This window comes from Monodelphis domestica, chromosome 2 (genome assembly GCF_027887165.1).
Source record: "Monodelphis domestica isolate mMonDom1 chromosome 2, mMonDom1.pri, whole genome shotgun sequence".
Taxonomy (NCBI): Eukaryota; Metazoa; Chordata; class Mammalia; order Didelphimorphia; family Didelphidae; genus Monodelphis; species Monodelphis domestica.
The window spans coordinates 206,675,961-206,703,620 of NC_077228.1; the positions used below are offsets into that span (position 1 = coordinate 206,675,961).

General features: G+C 37.5%; 1 protein-coding gene across 4 annotated transcripts in view; it reads right to left on the reverse strand.

Annotated features, from left to right (window-relative positions):
• Positions 1–27,660, reverse strand: part of KANSL1 (KAT8 regulatory NSL complex subunit 1) — a 210,101-nt gene that overhangs the window by 147,087 nt on the left and 35,354 nt on the right. The window contains exon 1 of one of the 4 annotated variants that reach the window (XM_056817011.1): positions 26,175–26,313. The exons of the other annotated variants lie outside the window; for them this stretch is intronic. The gene's annotated coding sequence lies outside the window, so the exon portion shown is untranslated. Of the gene's footprint in view, positions 1–26,174; positions 26,314–27,660 lie in introns of those variants that run through there. 4 annotated transcript variants of the gene reach the window in all.

Sequence of the window (27,660 nt, forward strand, 5' to 3'; positions counted from 1 at the left end):
AATTTTTTAAATTGCTCAAGATCTTTTAGAGCAAAACAGCACTGAAAAAACTCCACTGGCTCTCTTTGAAATAAACCCAAAAAACGAAAATTCCCAGCAACATCATAGAAATCCAGCACTTCCAGTCTAAAAAAATACAAACCACCATAAACAAAGAATTCAAGTACCAGGGAGTCACTGTCAGGATCACACAAAATTTAGGAGTCACCACAATAAAAGAAGTAGAGAACTTGGAATATGAAATTTCAGAAGGCAAAAGAAGGGGGGGCAGCGGGGGGGGAGGGGGACACAACACGACACATAGCCAAGAATAACTCCCCCAGCAAATCTGAGCATATTGCAGAGGAAAATGTAGATCTTTCAAGAAAAAGAACTTTCAAACTTTTTTGATAAAAAAGACCAGAAATGTAGAGGACCTCTAAAGTTTAAAAACAAGGGTAAAAAAAAAGATAAACATGAATTAGCTATGATAAGAGACTAAGAAAAAATAAAAATTGCTTACATTCAAATATGGGGAGATGATATGTGACCTCACTGATGGTTATTATCAGAACTTATAAAGGGAATTCAATTGGTCAAGTCCTGATTCTACTTGTGTTTGTGAATGAAAAAAGAAAAGAATGGAAAGGAAAAAAGGAAGAAGGCTAAGGGGCTAGTCATACAAAATGTAGTTTAAGGGTAGTTATGCCTAAGCACAATATTAACATACAAAGTATTTTATAACTCTTTGAGATGGCAAAGAATGAGAATCTAAGAGGGTGCCCCTAAATTGAGAAATGGGTGAACAAACTACAGTGTGTGTGTGTTGTGTGTATATATATGATGATATAATATGGTGCTGGACTGAAAACATATAATGAGCACACAGAATTTCAAAGAGCTAACAATGAAACATGCTACTCCACAACTTTCTTAAAAAGAAGTAAATGATTTAGAATGTCTTCATGCACACTCCCACATCCCCCTGCCCCCATAGGAAACATGTTCTCATGTTTTCTTTGGGGTCAAACTTGGTCATATTTTTTGCAGCATTCAGTTTAATTTTTTTGTGATGATTGTTTACAGTTTTGTATTTCTATATATAGTACCTTGGTTCTATAGCACCATATTATATCATCACATATATATACACTGTAGTTTGTTCACCCATTTCTCAATTTAGGGGCACCCTCTTAGATTCTCTACGTGGTGGTGACTTGAGTCTTCCTGTGCTTCTCTGTTATGTCACATAGCATTGCTTTTTATAGTGAACTTAAATATCTTAACTTGTTTATTCATTCCTCAGACTACTTCATTTTCAGTTCTTGGCTACTTCAAAAAATGCTGCTTTGGATATTTTGATGTTTTGAGGACCTTTTTATCTTTGATTCCTTATGGCATATGCCTAGCAATGGGATATGTGGGTCAAAGGGAAGGGACATTTTAGTCACTTTCTTAATTTAACATAATTCCAAATTTACTTTCCAGATAGAATGATTCACAGATCCATACTCAACACTTTAATGATCCTCTGTCACTATTACCAGTTTAAGTGTTAGGCAGAAATTCAGACTTGTTTTGATTTTCATTTCTTTTACTAACAAATTTGGAGTACTATTTCACATGGTAGCTAATAGCTACCTTTTTTTGAAAAATTATTTGTTCATATCCATTGACCATTTATCTAACAGGGAACACCATTTTCCTACGTATCTTGGAAACCAGACTCTTACTAGAGATAGTTATTGTAAAGATTTTTTTAGTCAGCCCTGTCCTTATACTAGTTGTGTTGATGCTGCTGGTTCAAATGGTCACTGTCCATTTTGGACTTAATCTATTCTTAACTCTATAGTTTGACTTCTTTCTGACCTGATCATTCAACCAAAACTGCTCTCTCTAAAGTTACCAATAAACTCTTAATTGTTATATCCAATGGCCTTTTCTCAGCCTTCATCCTTCTTGACCTCTTTGCAGCCTCTGACACTATCAGATGTGCTTTTCTCCTTGATGAGGCCATCTTCACTACGTTTTCAGAACACTTATTCTTTCCTAGTTCTCTTCTTACCTGACTGTACCTTCTTAGTTTCCTTTGCTGGATTTTCATTCCACAGAGATCTGTCCGGAACCTACTTCTCTTTTCCCTCTATTATCTTCATTGGATTTATTCATCTCTGTGCTGACAATTCTCAAATCTATCTATCAAGTCCTAACTTCTCCCTTGAACCAACAGAATCAACACAATGAGTAAAAGAAAGCAGCTGACAAAAAAAAATCCTTACAAAAGCTCTGAGAAAGAGGCTGGTTTGGGGGACAACTAGGTGGTTCAGTGGATTGAGAGCCAGGCTGAGAAATGAAGTCCTGGGTTCAAATCTGAACTCAGGCACTTCCTTGCTGTGTGATTCTGGGCAAGTCACTTGACCCCTATTGCCTAGCCCTTTATCACTCTTCTACTTTGGAACCAATACACCCTATTAATTCTAACCTGGAAGGTAAGGATTTAATTTTTTAAAAGTATCTGGTTTCCAAGATATGAAGGGCTGTCCTGAAGTTCCTCCAGTAAAACAAGACTCTTGGCACTTTCTTCATGCCTAGCACACTCTCCTTCCTCATCTTTTCCTCACTGAATCTCTCACTTTATTCCAAGCATCTGCTTTTATGGGAAAACTCTCCTAATCTCTTCTAACTGCTAGTGTTCAATGCTACCTTGTATTTATTTTGTCTTTATTCTGCATGTCTCCACCCAAATATTTGAAGACTGAATAAAATGGAACACATCCAAAACAACTAAACACTGAGGAAAACAATAGTCACAATAGCTGACTTCATTCCCCACATGGCCCTCCCAGACCTTGTTCTATAGCTCTTTTTAGTCTTACATCTTCCTTTTCCAATATCTTCTTCCCTTAGCTATAAAGCTGTTTAGGTCTTTCTAAACAGAAAAGATATTTTCAACTTCATCCACATATGACCTGATAATTATTCTCCTGATAAATTTGGGGAAAGTTGCCCTGTGCCTTCTGGCCTCCCATGCCTTTATCTCAAATATCCTCTCTCCAACTTCTTCAACTCCTGAATTTCTTCCAAATCTGTAAAGACCAATTCAAGTGGCATTCTCCTACCCCTCAAGTCTTGGTGAAACCCCTAGTACATGATCAGCTTCTCTTTAGGACCAACAATATACTCTGCTTTATAATTCTCCAATGCACCTATCATATAACACCATGGATTACAGTTACTCATTTGTCATATCCTAGTGCCTAAATGTTTATTAAATGAGGCACCTATCACTCAGAGACAAAAAAAAAAGTAAAATATTAAATGGGAAGAAATGAACTTCCTAAAAGGGGCCTAAATTATTTCAATGATAAAAGGAAATGATAAAAGCAATAATATTTATATAGCATTTACAATGTGCTTTACTACTATTATCTCATTTGATTTTAATTCTTAGAACAGTGAGATACAGATATTATTATCCCCATTTTTACATTTGGCAAACAGATGTTAACTGACTTGCCCAGAGTCATATATCTAGCAAGTGTCCGAGGCCATGTTTGAACTCAAGTCTTTCTTTCTGACTCCAGGCCTCATACTCTCTATCCATTGTACCACCTTAACTGGTAAATATTCATTTACAGCATATGAATGCGAATATTGAGCAAATAACATTCAAATATGGAGAAATCCTCAAAATTCGACTCCTAATATGAGAATCAAAAATTTTTTCTGCACAAGAGCCACATATAAGACTAATAACAGACCTTGCCTCAAGTATAATTAAGCTTACATTCCCAACTCCTAAAACAAATTCCCTCAAGTTACTAAAAGAGAAAAGGAAGAAAGTCAGTCCCAGAAATGATTTACTGGTATAGTAGATGTTTGAAAACTATGAGAGAAAAAAACTCTAAATTTAAATTTTTCCCCTCCACTACATTTTCTTTAAATAATACTCTCAAAAGCAACTAACTATTGCAATTAATTATCTAGTGCACCGGTTAAAATGTGAGAGGCATCACAGTGTGATGAATATATAAAAGATCTTAAGTCAGTGAGGACCTAGGTTTAAGTCATACCAAGGACCCTCATTTTGAGACCAAACACAAATCTCATAAACTACTCTTCAGGACATTCTCAGACTATTAGATTGCTGAGGACTTCAACTGATAGAGGCAGATTCTGCTAAACCAATGAAATCACAAGTCTGAAGGGGAAAAATAAAGGTGAAAGGAAAATATCAACTCACCAAAAAAATAAGATTACACTTAAGGCTTCTATCTGTAAGCAAATTATAATTTTGTTAAATGAAAGGGTTATAAATATGAATAATATTTAATAAAGAGATTCAACATTACCCTCGTATTTTTGTGACATGTTTGTTATGAAAATCTCACATAAAGGCATATGAAATTTCCTCTTAAGTCAGCACACAAATTTATGCCTGGGCAACAAGACTATGGGTTACAATGGCAGTTGTTAGCATTGTTCAAGTGGTAATAAAAAAAATATATATATTCATTTGGTTTTTTCCTACTAGTTATTCCAGAATTTAATTGAGTTTTTACTTCTTTATTTTTCTAAACACAAACTACAAAAATTCAATGGCTGTTATCTCATCAATATATACATTCTTTTCACTGGTGCAAATTGCAATCTCAATACATGCAAGTCTTAATCATGTACAATTAGCACTTTTAAAGTTTGCAATGGGATTTAATACACTATCTCATTTGAATTAAGCTTATAACAGGTAGGTACTAAGTAAGTTATTGCCATTTTATAAATGAAGCAACTGAAGCTCAAAGAAATTAACTTGCCTACCAGTCACTCAACAAGTATTTATTTAAGGACCAACTATGTGTCAGGTACTGTAACAAGTGCTGGAGATACAAAGAAAAGCAAAGGGCTATCCTGTTCTCCAGAAACTCAGTCTAAATGGAAGAGAAAATATTAAATCAACTATGTACCAACAAGATAAGATAGCTTCAGTCAAAATCCAGTGTTAAGATTTGTGATGTTCTATCCTTTACAGTATAAATCATCCATTTCAGCCAAATGATGCTCAGAAATCAAGTCATTTGCCCAAGATCACAAAGGTAAATAAATGACAAGGCTTGTAATGAAAATCTTAATGGGTTCAAAGTTTTACTCTATGTAGCACACACATTTCTATCCTCTGACATTAAACTCAGTATTCTTTATCAAGATATTCTATAGTCACTCCACAGAGGATCCACATAATAAACTGGTTCTTTTAGTCTCTCCTACATTTTACAATCAGATTTGTTCATTTCTTATCCCTTGCTCCTGACACATGACTAGCTCACCTCTAATCACATTAGTCCCTGAGGATTTCCCTTATACTACACCAAATTTCAGGTCCATAACTGTAAAATATTCAGTAGCAAACCTTATTTGTGCCTCCATTGACCTTTGGGTCAGGAATATTAAAAATTCAATATGGTTCAAAATTTCCTCTAGTCGTCTTCTTTAAAAATAGACAGAGCTGGGACAACTGAGTAGCTCAGAGGATTGAGAGCCAAGCCTAGAGATGGGAGGTCCTAAATTCAAATCTGGCCTCAGACACTATCCAGTTGTGTGACCCTGGGCAAGTCACCTAAGCCCATTGCCTAGCCCGTACCACTCTTCTGCTGCTTTGAAACCAATACACAGTATTGATTCCAAGAGGACAGGTAAGGGCTTTTAAAAAAACAAATAAATTTTTTTTAAATTTTAATTTAAAAAGGTAGACAAGGCTGCCCTTTGATCTAGTCATACCACCGCTGGGTTTATGCCCCAAAGAGGTCATATTGGGGAAAAGACTTGTTAAAAAATATTTATAGCCCCACTCTTTGTGGTGGCAAAAAAATTAGAAAATGAGGGGATGCCCTTCAATTGGGGAATGGCTAAACAAATTGTGGTATATGTTGGTGATGGAATACTATTGTGGCCAAAGGAACAATGAACTGGAGGAATTCAATGTGACCTGGAACAATCTCCAGGAATTGATGCAGAGTGAAAGGAGCAGAACCAGGAGAACATTATACACAAAGGTACAATTGAATGTAATGGACTTCTCTACTAGCAGCAATGCAATGATCCAGGACTTATGAGAAAGAACACTAGCCACATTCAGAGGAAGAATTGTGGGAATAGAAACACAGAAGAAAATCACTTGAGTCGATGAGGATATGATTTGAAATGTAGACTCTAAATGATCACCCTAGTGTGATTATCAATAATATGGAAATAGGTCTTTGATCAATGACAAATGTAAAACCCAGTGGAATTGTGCATCAGCTGGGGGGGGGGGGGGGATGGGGAGGGCATGAATCGTGTAAACATGGGAAAATATTCTAAATTGATTAAATACAATTTTTCAATTCAAAACAATAAATAAAAATAAAACTAGGCGAGGCAGCTAGGTGGCTCAATGGATAGAGAGCTAGACCTAGAGATGGAAGGTCCTGGGTTCAAATTTGACCTCAGACACTTCCTAGCTGTGTGACCCTCAGCAAAGTCACTTAACCCCCATCACCTAGCCCATAGCACTCTTCTGCGTTTGATTCCAAGATGGAAGGTAAGGGGTTTTTTTTGTTTTTTTTTTTAATAATTTAAAAAATAAAAGTAGAGACAGATGGAAGAAAGGAAAGAGATGAACCACTCTTCCAGATCAATACCTTAGGGAGGTGGTGGCTATTGCTAAACTCTACCAGTAACTTGCAGAAATTAAGAGTTAAACTTTTCCCAATAACTGATAGAAATTGAGTTCCTGGAGGGTGATTAGAAGATGCACCCAAAAGAGTAAAATGTGTTTACTCTTCACAAGTATGAACTGACAATCTATTTGTGTCTAGACACTCTTCAAACCCTCCTTAAAAAATAAAAAGTAAATGATTGACAACACATAGCTCTTTAAATCAAGATTCCACAGTTTTTCTTCCCTTCAACTCTATAAACTAGGACATTCATGGCAAACAAAACTAATACAACTTCATTTTAATCAGTGACTTAAAATCCAATAATATTCAAAACAACCTAAAAATATCAAAAACAGCATTTCAGAAAATTAAGAGCAACAAAATGTACAAATACTTTCACTGTAGTTGCTAATATATGGTCATTTCAAACTGAAAATATTTTTCTAACTTTTCATAAGACTTTTTAAAGTCATAAAGGAAAAACTGAAAAAAGGAAAAGTTCTTTCTAAGTGACCCTTGCTGATTAAAGGAATATTCACCTACTGCATTATGAAAACAAACTAAGTTAAACCTAGCCAAATTAATATTCCTAATGTGTAACTCAGTTCGCATTATTACTTTGTTTTTCAGAAATCTATTGAATCTGTCTAACAATCAAATAAGTTTCAAACACCTAAATAGCAAGGTAAAATCCTCCACAATCTGGTTCCAAGTCATATAACCTAGCCACCCCCAAATTGTATCTTCTGCTTCTTCCTACACTTAGAACCACCCAAATCTCATAATCCCACCCTCCATCAGATTTGACTCTTCCCAATTTTTCAGGGCCCAATTCAAATGCTACCTTCTTCGTGGAATTTTCACTGATTCCCCAACAAGCAGTCATCCTGAAATCATAGTACATTCTTTGCATTTCTTTTCTGAACATGTTTGCAGGGTTAAGCCACAGGAGGTAAGGTAGGGTGTTGCGCTTGGGAGTTAGGAAGACAAAGGAGGTAAGGCAGAATGTTAGGCTTGGGAATCATAAGATTTGAGTTAAAATTCCACCTCAGATACTGCAAAGTCTTTTAACCCCTCTCAGCTTCAATTTCCTCAACTATAAAATGGGGACAATAAGGGACACCTACCTTTTAAGGATGTTGTAAAAATCAAATGGGATAAAATACAGTGCTTTGAAAATCTTGAACATCTATGTAAATATTATAAGACATATTACTGACATTAACCTGTATGGAAGTTACTTAAAAAGAATCAAAGTATATAACTAGAAAGGAAGTGGACCAGTCACATAGCTAAAGAAATGACAGATGTTTACTGCTGCACTACTACATACAACATATTTAAAAAACCAGAGGAAGACCTACCATGCCTTGGGAAGATAAGATTCCCTACAAATGATTTGTGTATATAAAAAGACAGTCAAAAAACTACTCAGTCTAAAACAATGCATGGCTAGTTATCATTTAACACTCCTAATTATGGATATATCCCACACAAGTCCTACCAGGGTCATGGTCTCTTTTTGGTGATTTCATCAGCTCCTCATTTTTAATTCCTCTTCCATGATGATTCCCAGATTTACATATCCAACCCTAGTCACTTTCTTGAGCTCCAGTTATCTACCACCTATTGAACAATTCAAACTGGATGCCCCACAAGCATCTCCAAATCAATATCCCAAAAAAGCAGTTATCTTTCTCCCAAGACATTTTATTTTACCACCATCCTTTCTCTCATCCATCCAAGTTCACAATTTCAGGTATATATCCTCTATTCTTCACTCTCCAACAGTACATTTTCGAAATCTTGTTAATCCCATCATCAGCTCTCAAATCTTTCTGTTCACATATTATTTTACCTTCTTGGTTTAGACCTTCAATCACTTTTTGATTGGATTATTGCAATTTTCTCCTAATTGATCTCTCTCCCTTAAGTCTCCTCCCTGCTTTGATCAAGCCTCCACACAGGACTAAAACAATTTTCCTAAAAAGCACAAGTCTGATCATGTCACTCCCCTAATCAGTGTCATCAGTTTCTACTGCCTTTAGATCAAATATAAATTTCTGTGTTCAGTTTCTGAAATCCTTCTACCCAACCTGCCTTTATTTATTTATTATTTATAACCTGGGTTATATATTATTCCATTCCCATACTTTATCCAGCAAGATTGGCCTTGTTGTTCCCTTGCATACAGAACTCCATATTTGCAATCTCCATGCCTCTTCATTGCACTGATGTCTAGAATGTGCCTATCCTGCTTATATTCTGTCCCATAATATCTATTTCTTTCAAATCTCATCTCAAGCATCTATTTCTTCAAGAAACCTTTCAATACTTCCTAGCAGCTAGTTGCCCCTATTACCTTCCATTTAAATCAGTATATAGTGATACATTTAAATGTTTTATCCCCAAATATAATGTGCTGGAGGACAGAGACCATTTCCTTTTAGTCTTTGTATCCCTAGGACCTAACAGTGCTTAGCAAGTTAGGCACTTAATAAATGGTGGTTGAATGACTAGGGGTGTGCCAACAACCTTAAGATCAAAAATTTATCAAAATATTAGACCCAAAACCTAGCACAATTCAGAGTTGCAAAGTAACCATTTAAATAAATGTTGAATTAATTATGGAACAGCCTCCTATACTATTAAATCTTCGAGGGGAGAGAGGAGCATCCCAATGAATTCAAAAGAAGTAAAAAAAATATTTCTAATATATAGCAAATGTTTGAGAAATGTGTCCTTTATCCCTCACTATTGCTTATTGCTCAAGCTAAACAATTGTGTCATTAGAGAGATAGTATGGTATAGTAAATAGAAAACCACACTTAAAACCCAGACATCCTACATCCAATCTCAGTTCTGACATATACAGGTTGTGTGATCTGGGGCAAGTCATTATACTGCTCGTGTCCTTAACAATTATAAGACTATACATTACAAAGTGCAAACCTGCACTGGTAGAGAAAATTGTATATGCCAATGAAGTCAGAGGTCCAATTCTCTATGGTATTAATTCTGCTTAATTTTCCAAAACTAAAATGGAAATTATAATCTCAGCTTCACATGGACATTCTCAAATGTAACCAATGAAGGGAAAATATTGAATCATTATTACCCATCTTTTTTTGTTGCCTCTTCATTACTCCATTTGGATTTTCCTTGGCAAAGATATTAAGAGTTATTTCCTCCTCTATTTCTTTCTCCAGCTCATTTTACAGATGAAGAACTGAGGCCCAGGGTTGCGCTACAAGTGTCCAGGGCCAGATTTGAACTTAGAAAAATGAGTCTTCCTGGCTTCAGCCCAGCACTCTATCCACTAAGCCACCTAGCTACCTGTCTTGACTGGTTTTACCTCCACATAAAAAACCCTTTCAACAACAGTCAGACTAATGCAACAGAACTACCAAATTTAACTAGTTTAATATCCCTTTAATAGATGGTGGGGAAAATGGATTATTCACAGTTAAAGTATGGCTGAATTAAGAAATTAGAACCCTAGTCATATATTAAGGCAATGTCTCAGTACAATTTCTTCTTAACACCATTAAGAATACAATATACTGCTTAAATTGTTATTTGGTTATGTAATATTTTTAAATTGGTGACCACAAAACCCAGCAAGCCCAGGCAGGATTCAGGGAAAACTCCAGGCTGCCTCACTGATGCAAAGTAACTGAATTCTTGAGCTGGCCTTTTAAAGCAGTTTTCTTGGGAACTAATTGAAGTCTTTCTATTTGCCTAGCACTGCCCAGGTGGGGTGGGGGGTGGTCAGATAATTTTAGGATTATGATTTTAAATCTAGATTTAAATGGTCCCTAAATAAAATTCCCAAGTCAGTCTGGAAATTTATGGTAATTTAATTAACATAGAGGGAAGGAATTTAAGGAGGAGGATGATCCAGGATATAGGATTTCTCCTACCTGGCCTATGCCAGGGGGAGTTTTAAACTCCCCACCTCTAGGTCTCTGAAGATTAGAGGCTTCTGAGAGGAAAAAGTTGGAAAGTAAAGGAGGAAAATTCAGCCAGAAACTCACCACCAAACTGGACAATAGCTTGTAGCCACGCTAAGATGCAGAAAGGCTCAGCACATAGCTCTCATCTAACTCTCCACTGTCAATCAGGGAAAGAGAGAGAGAGAGCATCCTTGAAGGACAAAAAAATCCCAAATATATAGACCTTTCATCCTTGTGCCCCCTCCTCTAAATTTTCACATCAACCAATCACATTATAGGCTTTTTCTCCAGGACTGCCCATACTTTTAGTTCTCACCTTCTTTGATTTGATTATATCTTTTTAGAGTTACATAACACTTCTTTGTTAAGTTCACCTTTTGTGAGTTACTTGACCTTTTTGTGATTAATTTAACCTTTATAGCTACTTAACACCTTTTTGTATTAGATCTAAAAATACTTAGCTTAAAGTTCTAGCTTCACTATAAGGTGAGAATTAAGTACCTTCATTGTTCAATCAATAGATTAAAACTTTATCTTCCCCTAAAGTACTGTATAAGAAGGGTGGAGTAGTTTTTAAAGTTCACAGCGGGCAGTGACCATTGGTGGTGTGAGCTTACTCTAGTAAGTGACTTGGGAACTCTACTTAAGTAGAGGTACTTTAAGTTCTTGATTTGTTTAAACTAAAGGTGGTTGATTGATTGCATTAGAAATGGCAAAGAGAGATAATCCTATCTTCATAGTTATTCAGTCTTGTCTGACTCCTCATGACCCCATGGACCAAAGCATGACAATACTATCCATGTGGTTTTCTTGTCAAGAATACTGGAGTAGTTCACCATTTTTGTCTCCAGTGGATTAAGCAAAACAGAGGTTAAACAATTTGCCCACAGTCACACAGCTAGTGTCTGAGGCTGGATTGGAACTCAGGTCCTTCTGACTCCAGGCTGCTATGCTATTCATTGAACCACCTAGCTGACTTAAATAGGATGAATCAAGAAGGGAAAAATAATTCCCTGGATACATTTTCACTGAATACCTACCTATCACAAATACCAGAGAAGCAAAAGCACAGATTATATGGACATATATGTTCTACTTCCTAAAAGCCAAAGAAAAAAACAATGACAAAAGCATACCAGGCCTAGTCCTAAGTACCCACATCTATACTTGGAGGTCTGTGAACTTTTTTTTTTAAGTTTAATAACTGTATTTTTAAATAATTAAGATTCCTTTATAACCCTATTTTATTTGATGGATTTAAAAATATTAATCTGAGGAGTGACTGGCTGCATCTATTATCAAAGGGTCTGAAACAATGAAAAAGTATAAGAACTGAGCTCTATTTAGAAAAGGTGTTTATTAGCCAAAAAGTTTCCAAGGAAAGGATCATGAACTAAAAGGATAAACCCTAGGATCTTTTACTTCATAAAAGAGACTCAAAATTCTAGTGTCCCATTCAGAAATACTTAACCATATACTCAGCCAAATACAACTAAATAGCATAGCATGGATTAAAGAAGACTGGACTGATGGCTCTGAGGGTATGTGACCTTGGGCAAGTAAAAACCAGTTCTGACCTCAGCTTCCTCTTCTGTAAAGTGAGAGAATTAGACTAGATGTCTTTCAGTTCTAAAATTTTCTGCTTTTCTAGATTGGGAGGTTAAAAAAACTTTTATTACATGGGGGGAGAGGGGGTATGAAAGACACAAAGATAAATGTAAATGTCCCTCCTAGTAGATTTACAACCTGATAGAAGATGCAAACCATAATACAAAACAGAAAATACAAAAGGTGAGACAGGACCAGGTTATGAAAGTGAGGAAATGTAAAACTATTTTAAGAATACCAGGTTTTGAGTCTGAAGAACTACAGCCAAACTGGTTCTGCAATTCACCACACCTCTCTAACCTGGAGCAAGTCCCTTAGCCTCTCTGGACCTCAGTTTTGTTTTATCTGCAAAATGTGGTGGTTGTACAAGATAATCTCATAAGGTCTCTTCCAGTGCTCTCTACAATTCTCTGGCCCTGAATGATGTAGATAAACCATATAAATGTATATAAACCATCTATCCAAACTTACAAGGCTAATATTCAAACAAGAGAATAATACTCACAGTCCAGTAACAGGGTAATTAATACCTGAATACAACTTGGTAGGACCTGCCAGAATTTTTGCTATACTGAGCAAGTCATCAAAGACCCATGGTCACCTCCCCCTTGCTAAGACAAAGCAAAGAGTAAATGCTTCTTCAAATAATAAAATTATAATGAAAGCAGAACATTGTAGCCAGTAGCAGCAATATTGTACAATGATTAACCGTGAATGACTTAGCTATTCTCAGCAACACAAAGATTCAAAACATCCAAAGTACTTAATGAAAAATGTTATATCTACCTCCAGAGAAAGAACTAATGGAGTCTGAATGCAGATCGAAGCATACTGTTTTTTAACTTTCTTTTTATAGTCGGTGTTTTCTTTTATGACATGACTAATATGAAAATGTTTGGCATGACTGCATATATATAAATCTATACCAAACTGCTTGCCTATAATAAGAAGGGAGGGGAAAAAAGGAAGGAGAGAGTTTGGAATTCAAATTTTTTAAATAGATGTTTTCCTATGTAACTGGTAAAAAATGAAAAAAATTATAAATCATTGAAACATTTGAATCACCTTCCATACATACTCTTATTACAGAAATAAAATGGATTGTTTTACAACACAGGGCATTTTTTAAAAGCTTTGAAAATTCAAATATTTTTGTTCGACTCATTTTTTTACATAGTTTTCAATGACTATACAATCCTTTTTTCCAAAATATACTTTCATTTTTTTCTCAGTAAAAAGCAATTTGGTTAAGAATTTTGTCTTATAGAATGATAAAACTGACCAAAAGGATACTTAGCCCTGTCAGTTCTCAAAAAAAAACAGGTGCTTTATTAATAGGTCCTTTAAAGGAATGGGCTGCCTCAGGAGGTCATGGGTTCCCCCTAGAGGATTTCAGGCAGAAAGTAGATAACCACTTCTCCAGGGTACTTTAGAAGGGATTCTAGTTGTTCCAGAAAAAAAGCCTGGACAAAGACAATCCCTAAGGAGCTTTCCAACTCCCTGACCCTAATACTTTATCTAGTAATGGAGAGGCAGTGAATCATTGGTAGGCAGATGAGTGGCACAATAAACAATGGGGTTTTATGAAGATTATTTACCTAGCATTGAATTATTAAATGAATGTAGGAGTAAGGAAAGAGGTGGGAGAGGTTGATTTGGTTGAGTGCAGTAGTCCAGATGAGTGTGGAATAACGCATAGATTGATGTGTTTGATTGATTTTGCTGAAATGTTTGTTTCTTTTTATCCATTGTAACAAGGGGTGGGTTTGCTGTATAGAGGAAAGGAGAAAGACATATACAGAAATAAATGTAATGTAAAAAAGCCACACACTTTTCATAGAGGTCCTGAATCCATGGCAATGAGAATGCAAAAGACTATGTGCTGGACACTAAAAGGAATTCAAATATAAAAGTGCAAAGAATAATATGAGCAATGAGATAACTTTTAGAAAACTACACCCTCCACCCAAAAAACCATTTGGAGGAACAAAAGGTCTAGAATCTCAAACTGACATCTTGACAAAAAAGTATAAATGAAGGAAACATAATACTAGACTGAATTATATTAAAAAGCAAGCCATCATCAAAATTACTTGGTTCTGGTTTTAAAAAGAGTAAAAACTAATGGAATCAGTCAGATAAACAAGAAAAACAAAATATTTGAGTGTTTGATAAACCCAAAACTACAGATCACTAGAAGAAGGACACTCTCTTCTTTGATTTAAATATATTGGAGGGGAGGGGTTTGTAGGAGAATGTGAACTGATTCAGCCATTATAGGTACCAATTTGGAATTATGTAAAGAAAGTGACTTATCTATTTATAGCCTTTGACTCAGCTATTAACATAGGTATAAATGCTAAGAAAGCTAAAAACAATAGCAAAGGTTCAATTTATATCAAAATAATCATAGCATTCTGTGGTAGTAAATGAAAAAAAGTCTAATACATATATAGCTCCCAGGAGAACAAATAATAAAAACATATCTCCCTCTTCATAACAGAGAGGCAGAGGATACTAGGGCAGGAAAATACTAAATGGTCACTTTAGCAACTTCATCAAATGTTTTGCTCAACTGTTTTTTTGTTAAAAAGGAAAAGGGGAGTTGGGGAGAGGAAGTACCTCAGAAATGACTGTCATAAAGACAGAAGGCATTAATATAATTTTAAGTAAAAGGCATGTCCCTATCCTCAAGAATTACAATGTAATTGGGTTGATGTTCACTTCCTACTACTACCATTCTAATCACTGCATACCTAGATAACTACAGTAAGTCTCTCTCTAATTTTAAACTCTTAACAAATCTACTCTTCATTATGATGTTCAACTCATTCTCCTAGAAAATCTTTTCCCATTCCATTAACTTGTGTGCCTTTTAAAGCTTCCTTCTTTAAAGCTACCTCATAGTATAGATCCCAATGGTCAGCACCCCTAAAATTTTTTAGCAAAACATTAGCTAGCACAAGAGGTCAGTAGGACCTGAACACCATACCAATGCCAATGGTTCACTTCTATGGCTCCCTCATGTAAAAAACTAATGTTTGCCTGACAACCAATAAACTCAGTTCTGACCAGCTGGTCTTACCTACCACTTAAAAAAACGCCCCTAGTCAATCTCATAAGACTCAAACATCTATCTGGCCTCTATCATCCAGTAACACCCTGTCTAGCATTATTTTCCTCCCAAACAGAAGCTTTTGCCACCCTCCTTTACCTCAGTCACATTACTTATTTAAGGAATAAAGAGAGGGAATGGACCTGTGATTTTCTTGGTATAAGGAATTAAGATGAGGAACACTTTCTCTATCAATATGGATTGGCACCTTCTCTGCAACTTAAAAAGCACTGAAAATTAAGTAACTTGCACCAGGTCTTCTTCCTGGTTGAAAAGGAAGTGTACCACATTGTTTCTTCAAATTCCACCCTCTCCACTAAAGATCACAATATTCCACCCTTTCCACAACAATCACAACCTACCTTCTTCCTTTCCTTTTCTAAAACAGCAGCCTACAAAACTTTGACTATGCATCTCTCCCTGAAATTTCTTTAATACATATATTCCCCAAGATTTTTTTTATTTATTAGGATTTATGTGATACATATACACTCTATTTTCAGATATTCATAAAACGTTTTTTTAAAATAACTAGACATGGCTTAGGACTTTAAATGGCAAAAGATTTCCTTCACCAGTGGATGTTGGCACCTTTTATTTGTTAAAAGCACTTGTAAAAAGACTTTTTGCTAGACTCAGAAGACTTGAGTTTCGGCTACTACAGCTTCTAAAATATGGGAAGGAGGACAGAGATGATCTAGGGGCAAGGGAGCAGAGTTTAGGTGAGGAATTATGCATCTTCCCAGCAGCATCCCTTACTGGCAGAAGGATAATTTCAGAGGCAAGTAGTGGTTCCAAAAGTTGTGCTGCTTTCAATTCTAATTCTTTTTTTCACACACCCATCTTGTATACTCTACTTTGGAGACTACTGTTCTAAAAGCAGACTGCAATTTGCCTTCAAATTCAATTAATGAAGTGTGATGCAATGAAGAGAGTACTGGACTTAAGTCAGGAGTGAGATGGATTCAAATTCTGCTTCTGACATATACTGACCTTGGGACACAGCATTTAACCTGCGTCTAGTTTCTTCATTGGCCAAAAGCACAAATATACCTTGCTTGAAACAGCTGTTTCAAGAAGAGCATTTTAGGAAACTTTTAAAGTCCTACACGTTTGAGTTAGTATGACTATTATTATAAATGTCTTTTAAGTAGGAATCATGCTTATACATTTATTTCTGTAACATCATCTAGCACAATGCTGATCACACATATTAATTTCCTTGCTTCTATTGGTTAACCCCCAAATCTCAAACAATCCTGCTTATCTTTTCTGTTAAATATGCTTCTTCTATTTTCTTCATTTCTCTGTGGCTCCCTCATTCATACCACTTGCTTATGCAACTTTCCACTATCTCTTCAACTTTAACTTTCCACCATTCCTAATCAATCAATTAATAAAAACCTATAGATTTCACCTACTCCCAATGCCATCACCCTAGTAACGGACCTCATTATCACTCACCTGGATTTCTGAAATAACCTAATAGATTTCCCCACCTCTATATTCTGCCCCTTCAAATCTGTTCTCCATAGCTGACAAATTTTTCTTCAAATAGACCTATCACTCCTCTAAATTTTTTAGCAAATCCCTGTCATTTCTTGAGTTAAATTTAAATTCCTTTATTCAAGGGCTCCATATTGTGGTGTGCTCTAGGAAACCTAATCTTACAGTCCCTATAGGAAGTCAGTCAATAATCCAGCACTACTGTGTGCCTCCCAAACATTCAACAGCACTCTACTGCCTCCAAACCTTTGCTCATACTATTTCCTATTCCTGGAATGTTCTCCTTCCACTCTTAAATTGAATTCCTACCAAATATACTTTGCTTTTCACTTTTCAAAATGTGCTTATCACAAAATATTATCTACTCAAGTTACCCGCATTTCTTTCCCTCCTACTACACTACAAAGTTTCTGAAGAGTAAAAACTTAACCAAAAATTTCTCTCTCTGACAGATTATGCACATAGCAGGCATTTAATGAAAGTATGTCAAATTAATGACTTAATGAAAAAAATTAGTAAATGTAAATATTCAGATTTGTTTGATCTAAAGCTTCAGAAAAGTGGGAATTTACAAAAGCAGAAAAAAGATAAATATTATTCCAAGCAGGGGGATGGAAAATAACCAGCCCATATCAGAAGGCACTTGCACTTATAAGTAAAATAGTTTTGCTATAACCCTACATAGGCATTCTTATAAATAACCACTATTTAAGATAGAATGACAAAAACTATAGGGCTCACAGAGAAAATGGGATTAGGAATACAATATCAATACAAGGACAGTCAATGTAACCACTGAGCCACAAGGCACCCTCCACCTTGGGATCCAAGTCACCAATAACCTACATGGCAACTGCTTGCCCCTTTGAGGGGTAGACAGGATCATCTTATGACAAGGAGGAGGGCCTGTGGCATAGTCAATTCCATGACATGGCAGGGGAAGAAGGGAGGGAAAGACACTCACATTTCCAGAAACACAGTATGCCCCCCCAAACATCTCCAGAAGGTTTTTTCCTCAGGGGGTGGCAGAGGTCATCAGTGTCTGCTCAGAATTATGGGGGGAGGGGAAGAATGAAGGGGAAGTCGATCCATTTTATCTCCATCTCTATGCCTGCCTCTCCAAACCCTCATTTCCATCTATTAGCAGTCATCCCTCTGATGCTTGCCCAGACATTTCCTCAAAGATGAAATGGCATATAAACAAACACAAATTCTGTATTATGCTCAAACTCTTCCCTAATATATCAAGTGCAATGGAACAAATTCAGGTTTTCAAAACAAGTATTATAACAGAAGTGACTAAAATAAAAAGTATAAGAAAGCTGGAAAGGCAGGTTTTAAGTCAAAACATAGAGATCCTTGAATGCTTGACCAAAGAACCTAGAATTTATCCAACAGGAAGCTAAGGAAAGTTGTTAAGCAAAGTTATAAGTATGAAAGTGCTTTTTAACAACAAAAATGAACATGATGGATTGGAAAGGAGAAACTGAAGGCAGAACAACTAGCTAGTTAGATAACTAGAGTAGTCCAAGTATGAAGTGATTTGGGCCAAATACCATTTGAAGCATGACTAAAAAATGTAGTACAATGGTATAAAATTCAACTAGAAAAGAGGGGAGGGGAATGCCACTAAACCACACCTAAAGATCCCTATGAGTCAAATATTGACAGTTTCATAATGCTGTACTTATATTGCTGCAGTTTTATTTCTATTTTATTTATCTGTTAAATATTTCCAAATTACATTTTAATCTGGCTTCTACTTGCATCACTTGGAAGTGTTGTGGGTAGCATGTTTTCCACCTCATATGTAGTAGGTATGTAATCAAAAGAGTAGGGTTTGGGGGCAGGTAGGTGGCTCAGTGGATAGAGTTAGGCCTGGAGTTGGGAGGCCCTGGATTCAAATTTGGCTTCAGACATTTACTAACTGTGCAACCTTGGGCAAGTCACTTAACCCCAATTGCCTGGCCCTTACCACTCTTCTGCCTTGGAATAAATACTCCATATTGATTCTAAGACAGAAGGTCAAAGTTTACAAAAGAAGAGATGGGTTTAAATCTCATCTCGGCCACTTACTACTTTTATGTGACCTTGGACAATCACATCATCTCTGGATTTAGTGTCATCATCTGTAAAATGAGGAAGGAGTTGGAAAAGATGGCTTTTGAGTTAGTTCCCTTCCAGAAGCTCTAGATCTATGCTCCTACAAAATCCTTTTGATATGTACTAGCTCTATGTTCACTTAAACCGTAAAATGGAGAAAATAATGCCTGTAATATACAGCAGATTGCTCCTAAGAACCAGCTTTAAGACTTAAAATAAATAGAAAAGAAATATAAATTTGAGTTATCATATTCTAAAGCTTCATATAGGGCCATGGTATCTACATCCAATAAAACAAAAACCCTTTAACTCAAAACATTTACTATGGATACCTGAATAGTTGGTTCTAAATCTTAAATATTATTTAATATAGGAAAGTTTAGGACCATCATTACCTCAAACCATTAAAATCATTTGACATTGTTATCTAGGAAAATTTTAAGAAATTCTCACTATAAGGGAAAAGATACTTAAAATTCTTTACCAAATTTCAAAATCTTATTGAAAATCTAATTTAATTGTCTACCATTTAACACATCATAGTAATGATAAACTATCACTAATATCCTTTTTTCAATGTGGGAAAGAGGGAAAGAGAAGAAAGTTTTAAAATATATAAATTCAAAAGGTAAAGAAGCTAGCACTCTAAATATACTAAGGCGCAAATTTTGGCACTTTCAAACTCCATTACTCCACAATAATGGGAACTAGAGATAAGAGAATAATAAAATCCATAGGTAATTCAAAACTTCAGTTTAATGACCAATTCCAACCAACTCCCTAACAAACTTTCCTTTAAGCAGAGCAGCTAACACTAACAAGCTCCAACAGTAATCAGTTAGCTCACCTTTTCCTTCACACCCTCTGGTGGAAGTGCTAATGAACAGGCAAAAATCCACATTAACAAGTATCAACAGGAAGGAGAACCCAGATAATCAGCACTAAATAAATTCTGGTTGAGAGCTATATCATCTTCCAAATTACAATGTTTAAATCTAATTCAACTTAATCAGGTCAAATAATACAGTTCCCCCTTCAAAAGATAGAGGAAACAGAAATTTGATGCCATTTAACTTCTCCAAGCACAACCAGAATTTTCAATACTGAAAATTCATAATAAGATCAGGAGTCCAAATACAAGAACCATTTTTCAGTAACATTAAGATAAAATTAGGCTGAATTTCCCTCAAGTTGCCAAAAATAATTTGAAGTGAGAAGAAAGAAAAAAGCAGGCAAAGTGCAAAACAAAACTAAATACTTCTTAATCTTAAAATCTACTGGAAATCTGCTAAAAATCTTAGAAAAACAAGATATATACTCAAGCCAAAGTATCTAGGTTCTACATCTTCAATTATAATCTTTATACATTTGTCTTCAGACTAAGTTCTTTATTTTAACTTCTGAGAACAAGCCAAGGTCTGCTCACTATCTCATAGGTCATTAATGCCCAGTGAGAGCTCAGGTTTCCTCAAATCCTACTCTTTAGATTTTCTCTTGTCTTATCCCAAAGTGACAGGAAATAAGCTTTTAAAAAGAAAAGCTAAAATTTTTTTAAAAGCTCAAAAATCAACTTTTTTGGAGGAACTATTTTTATTAAAAATCACTCAAATGGTTTGTTCCTAGGTTCAAAAACATTTAAAACATCCTAAAGGTCAGATACATAATTGTTCATAATAGTCTATCACTCTCAGTCACATGTAAATTTTTCTCAGGGAATCCCACCCCCTTCCATAATCCCCTATTCCTCTTCTATCCACAGATTAGCACCCAGTGTTTCATTTTAGGTCCATAGGCAGTTCTTCAGTGCCGACCTCTGGTGTGACATGTGAACTTTCCATCTTTTTTACCAGGTTCAGAATTACACTCTCATCTGAGTAACAACTTACAACATAGTTTCACCATAAATTTTGGTAATTGGTATTGTTCATTAAAATCTGAATTGGGGTATACATCTAGATAATGGTGGAAAGACTATGGTTTTACATGGTCTAACACAGATTGTTATAATTTTAAATAGACCCAGAGACTTCCAGAATAACTTAATATGCTAGTCACTAAATTAAATATTTTTCAAATTAAGTCAATTGTGAAAAGAACTTCTATGTAGCTGTTAAAATATTTAGAGGAAATGAAAAAATTCTCCAAGACTTGTACAGTTAACACTGTAGGTTATTTTTAAAAGGTTTGAGGTATTTTTCACTCCAGTAATTTGTGTAGTATTCCGAAGTAAAATTAAACTGAAAGGGACATTCTACTATGAAAACCTTTTTCATGTATTGTGAACCACTCTGACCAATAAAATTATCTGAAAAAGCATGGGAAGACAAAGAGGGCAAGAAAAACACTTAAGATTCTAAAAAACAACCTATCACTAACCTGGGAAGGATAGTTTCTCTGATATTTGATTTGATTTATTCTTTACCCTAAGACTGTGGTCAAGAGATAGGTTAGTCAACCAATAAGGCTTTATTCTGTGCCAAAAGACAAAAATGAAAAGGTCCATTCTAAGGGGGTAGCATGTACAAAATAAAAATTCGATACAATGTAATGTGGAGGGAGTAGAAATCAGGATAATTTGCTATAGTAGGAAAGTGGTACTTGAGATTGGCTTCAAAAGAAGCAATAGATTGGAACTGTTATTCACCTGAAGGGCATTCCAGGTATGAGGCAAAGATTGAGAAAAGACAGACAAGAGTGGAATGTCCTACACAAGGAAGAACAAGTAAGCCAGTTTGAGTGTTTGAAGTAGAGTAATAAATAATGAGCAACAGAGTAGGAAGGGTAGATTTATGCTAAATTATGAAAGGCAGAATGGTTTGTTTTAAAATGACATGATCATATCTGTGCCTTAGGAACAATCAAACTGGAAGCTGTATGAATAGACTATAGATAGAAGCAAGAGACTGGAAGCAAAGAGAACTATTATAAGGTTCTTGCAATAATTCAGGTGAGAAGTGACAAGGATTTTAAAGAGTGACGGGGATGTATGTATGTATATATGTATGTATGTATGTATGTATGTATGTATATGGAGAAAAGTGGATACCAGAAAGAAATATTGGGATAGAATTCAACATCTTGGCAACTGATTAACTGATTAGCCTAAGGGATGAAGAGGAGAGAGTAAAATTAGGAAGAGAAGAGTTTAGAGGAGGGGTGCCCAAACTAAGACCAGCGGGTCACATGTGGCCCCCTGAGGCCATTTATCTGGCCCTCACTACACTTCTGGAAGGTGGCAAGTGAGAGGAGCACTATATGTGACAGCGGTGTTGCTCACGTACAGTACTACTTCCAGTGACATAATTCTTTGCATGGTGCCTTGTTCTGAGAGTAACTGAACAAGAATGAAGCACCGTGCAAAGGATTATGTGGCTGCACAAGGGAAAATGTCAGCATGGTGAGCGAACATCTTGGGGAGGGGACTCCGTACTGTGTATACTGTTGCCTGGTATAGTGATGGCAGTGATGGGCCTGTGCAAGGTGTGACAGGCCCATCACAGCCAGCTCTGCTATCCCAGACAGTGGTATACAGATTTGCTCATAGTTTGTTTTTTTTATAGTCTGGCCCCCCAATGGTCTGATGGACAGTGAACTGTCCCCCCCCCCATGTAAAAAGTTTGGGGACCCCTGGTTTAGAGAAAGAAAAAATGAAAATGTGTTCAAACGTAACTGTGAAGACATGTTGGATCTAAAATGCCTACAAGACATACAATTAAGAAGATATTCAACTGATATGACTGAAATTGTCAGTTTCCCTGCTGTAGATAATCCCCACTCAGCTTCACAAGAAGTCTAACAGAACAAAAACAACCTCTTCAAAATGGAAAAATTGATGGTAGTCTTTTTTATTATAATTTGGAAGACTTATCTAATATACCATTAAACAGATTTAAATTTTACTTTACAACTAAGACTTTCTATTATTTTTCCTGTATAAGAAACTAATCAATTCACAACTGGGCCCAATAAGAAATAATAAAACACCTGAGAATCTTTGAAATAAGCATAATTAATTGTACTTGAAAAGCATATTTACATCCTATATTATTTTGTATTGTGCTTGTGAAAACACATTTAGAGCCTACATTAATCTTTATATTATAAAACTACGAGGCCAATTCAATAAAATCCTAAAGAAAAGCATGAACATTATTACAAAGTAAAAAGTGTAGTATAAAAGACAAGGCAAGATGAAGGAGAAAAACAGCAGTGCTTAGTTAGACCACAGAGAAAAAAGAAATGCAACACAGCAATTTTCTTTCTCCCTCTTCAAGTTCACAAAATGACTTAACTAAAAAAATTGGATGGTTCTCATTTACTAACTCAAGTCAAACCCTGTCGAGAGGGCAATGCCAACTCACCTAACAATGACTTATTTGCAAGTCAAATTCAGAAGTTCAGCATAGACAACAGTAAGACTAAATTCAATATAGCATAGGTCCTCAAGCTAGAAAATGACTAGCAAAAATCTAATTCAAGCTCTTTCAGGTTTTCTGAGAGAATAAAATTAAGGCAACGAAAAGTTACATGACTTGCCCAAGGTCACACAGCAAGACTTGTATTTGAACCTAAATTTTCTTTACTACAGAAAAAGAGTTCTCAATAGTATTTTTTGACAAGGTCAGGAACAGTTCTTTTAAAAAAAATTCATCAAACAGCTAGTTTAGATAAATTTATGTAAGTCAGCTCAAAAAGTTTCTTTTCCAAACAACAGCTAAGTACTTGGCAGGTAATTCATTTTAAAAACTGTCAACCAAGTTTTCCCCCATTTTCTCTTTGATTGTCCTTATATACCTACTAGAAAGGAATATTTAGTATTTAAGCACAGAAAATGAGGCTGTGCATGTCAACACTTCACTCAACAGCCGCCATCATGGCAATAGAATTAGAGAATATCCACATATCGATAACATTAAAACACTTCCTCCATTCCTCATAAAAAAGTTGGGTAAAATTGCTTTAAAAAATGTATTAAATACATTCATTAAACAAAGCTATGTTCTAGATTCCAGGAAGATACAAAGAAGAATAAGACAGATTCTTGCCCTAAGGAGCTTACAATCTGGTAGCAGGAGATAAGACACAAACAAATATGAAGTAGAAGATGATAACTGCTGAAGAGAAGTGCAAAGTATTAAAAGAGCTCAGAAGAGTTTATTTGTTAGTATATTAAAATACTATGATTATAGATTGTTTTATTTCACTTTCATAAGGTGTAGTTTTTTAATTCCCAAGATGAGCTTTTTTACCTTGTATTATTTTTAGAAATACACATCACACTGCACATCACATGACATGATGTAACTGCTAGCAAAATGGCCCAAACCATTGAAAATTATCAATGGTTGCAAGAAAAGGATCCTGTGCATTGTGACTAAGACTCAGTACTTTCCACATTCACTTTAATAAAGAAATTCTTCTGGCCACAAAGTATTTGGATTTTGTTTAGTACTTCATCAGAATAAAAAATGTGGGCAATAACTTATGTAGAAAGAGCAGGAAGCTACACTGTAACTTATAAAATGGGGGTTTCCCCAATTTTAGGGGGAAACTGACATGAAGCAACAAACCATTTTTCTAAGATGCTCAGGTAAGAAATTATCTCCACTAAAAAAAAAAATGCAAAGCAGCTCCTATGGTTCACTACATTTTTAAAGCTAAATAGAGTACTTCCAAAGTGTCCATTTTACTGCAAAGAAATAATGTAGGCCAACATAAAGTTGCCTAAAGACATATGAAAATTTCTAAATTGGTAACAGCTTATTAGAAAAAGGAACTGAATGTATCCTAAAAAGGAGGGAGAAGGAAAACCATACAAACCCACTTAAGCTTTTGTAAAAAGGAATTAAGATCTGAAAAACTGGGGGATTGGGAGAAGCTTCACAAGAATCTGTAAAAAGATAAAACGTATTACTATTTACTACTTTCTGTACAACTACTTTGTGATTAAATCCATTAACAAAATCTGTAAGTCTGTATCGCACATTGTGCTATATAAAGATTATGTAATTTTATTCTTTTTTTTTTTTAAATAACATGTCATTTGTTTTTCTAACTGGGAAAAGGGAAATTCTATTTGGACAACAATGAAAAGATATAACACTCCCTTCATTTAAAAAAAAAAAACAAACCATGATTGCCAGCCACGTGACAATGGAGTGAGACGGTAACACCAGGATTGTGAATGGGAAGGGCGGAGGGGGGGGGAGTAAGGGAGATTTCTCTTTTGGAACTTTCGGCCTGCGGGGTGCCGATCTCCCGATCCCGGGAGGTTCCAAATACGACCCCCTCAGCCACCAAGGTTCAGAACTGTAAAGTGCGTGCTAATGGGGGGGTGGGGGGGGAGAGAATGCTCCAGCGATCCTTACTAGAAAAAAAAAATTGGAGGAGGGGGTGCAATTTAAAGTGGCGCCATCATGTCACCCCTTCTAAGTCAATCAATAAGGAAGATTTCTTCAAAGTCATACAAGGCTTCAGATATTAGAAAACAAAAATATTTTTAGGCAAAAGAGTCAAGGGAAAATGTGTGGTTCGCCTTAACGATTAAAAATAATCCTATGTTCATCCTTTGGAAAAACAAACTATTCATTGTGGAGCAAACGCCGTAAAATGAAAAATAGGCCCCCAAAAAGCAAGCGGGATTCCAACTCAATATAAACAAATAAACCGCCTTCCTTCTTAGCTCAGTCTTGAAAAAAATCTCTCGAAAACATGTCCGGCAAGAGACGGCTAGCTCTGAACACGTTAGCAACTGAGGGCAACAAAAATATGAGAAATAACTGAAACAATCATTTCACCAGAGTTGTGCTACAAACCGTGAAACGCGCAAAATGGATGTTGGAGGCAGAGAAAGACCATTTGCAGTCATGAGAAGAAGTTCAAGGCGAGAGCCAGAGTTTTGTGGGTGGGTTTTAATAGAATAAATCATGTTCTTAAGCCTGTGTTTTTTAAATAAAACGCCAAGGAAAAACTGGCAAACGAGGTGGCAGCTGGTGGGGAAGGAACCCCCCCCCCCCCCCGTCGGGCGCCTCCCAGCCTCGGGATCCTGCGAGGAGAAACCCCGGGGAGGCCATTTAAAGTTACGGGTTTTTTTCCCTTCCTCCTTTGGCTTTCTAGTTACAACTAACAAAGAGGGAGAAAAAGGAGCCAGAGGGGGAGAGAAGGAGAAAGGGCAGCAGGGAGGAGGAGAGGAGCAGCAGCAGCACCTACCACGTGATGGAGGAGCGTAGCCCGGGCGGATTCAGCCCCACAAAATGGGCGCAGTTTGCAAACAACCCCGCTCGCCTCGCCAGGGAGGGTCGGAAGAACCGTGGCGGCGGCCGAGAGCGGGAGCGCGAGACGGCCCCGGCTCCAGCCCGGGCCCCCCCTGCAGCCCCCGCTCTCCTCCGCCGCCGCCCGGAGCCGCCCTGACTTTCCCCGCGGGGGGAGGGGAAGGCAGCAGAGGAAGGAACGGCCGCTTTCTCTTGTCTTTCTCGGGCCCTTCTGCCTTCGTCCGCTTCTGCAAGGGGCCTGAGCACGGCTGGAAGCCGCAGCCCAAGCTGAACGGCGGGCGGGGGGAGAAGGAAAAGCCGCCCCCCCGCCCCGCACAAACAAGCGCCGCCGTCTGCAGACCGAAGTCCGCTGCCCCGGTCGCCACCCTCCGAACACCTTTTCCCCGGCCGGGGGAGCGCGCTCCGGCCGCCCCCGCCTCAGCTGCAGCGGGGTGAGCAGGGTTCGCTGCGTAGCTCTCCTCTCCCGCCGGCTCGACGAGCGGTGGCGGCGGCGGTGGCGGAGCTGAGAAAATGGCGGCTGAGCTCCTTCTTTTCCCTCCCCCCCTTTAATCTGAAGCGGAGGGAGAATAGAGCGAGCGAGCGAGCGGGCGAGCGCCGGCGACACAGGGAAGGGGGACAGCGCCTCCACCGGCTGCCGCTGCAAAGGGACGCTAAGCCCCGGCCCACCGCCAGAGAGCGCTCGCCTCGCCGCCCCGCCCCCGCAGGGCGGCAGGGGGCGCGGCCGCCACCAACGAGGCTGCTTCGGCTGCAGCTATTGCACAGAAGACTGCGGCGGCGGTCGCGGTGGTGGCTGCGGTAGGGACGGAGGCGGCGGCAGCAGCAGCGGGACCCAGCTGTTTCCCGGGACGTGAGGAGACGGCACGCGGCACTGCGGCAGCGGAGGCCGAATCCTTCTTCCGAGTTAGTATGAAGCTAGACAGGAGTTCGTCGGGCATACAGATTCTCTACACCGAGTTTACTAGCATGACGGCTTAAGAGAACGATTTTGTGAAACTAAAGAGCGGTGGAGCCAAAGGGAAGGGGAATTTGCTTACAAAGGTAACCTGCGCCATCATTATTTACGGCTAAAATGAATGTATAAATTGGATGCCACCAGACCAGCGACTGAGCCCGGCCAGTCAGCTTCCTGCAAGAAACCTTCACAAATTGCGGGTCAGCTACCACACATGCCAGTGCCGCTTTCCGCAGCCACTCAGGAAGGGGGAGGGGAAGAAGGAGAGGAAGAAGGGGGGAGGGAAGTACACCACCGTTACTGCGCAGGCGCCGACCAAGCCCAGAGCCTGACCCAGCTTGGAAAGAGGCCTAGGTATAAAAAGCGGAAGTGCTGACCAAAACAGCGCAGGGATCTTCGGGAAATGTAGTTTTCATCCCACCACAAGTCGGAGCGTCACAGCTTTGACAAGTCTGCCAAAACAGGCAAAGGA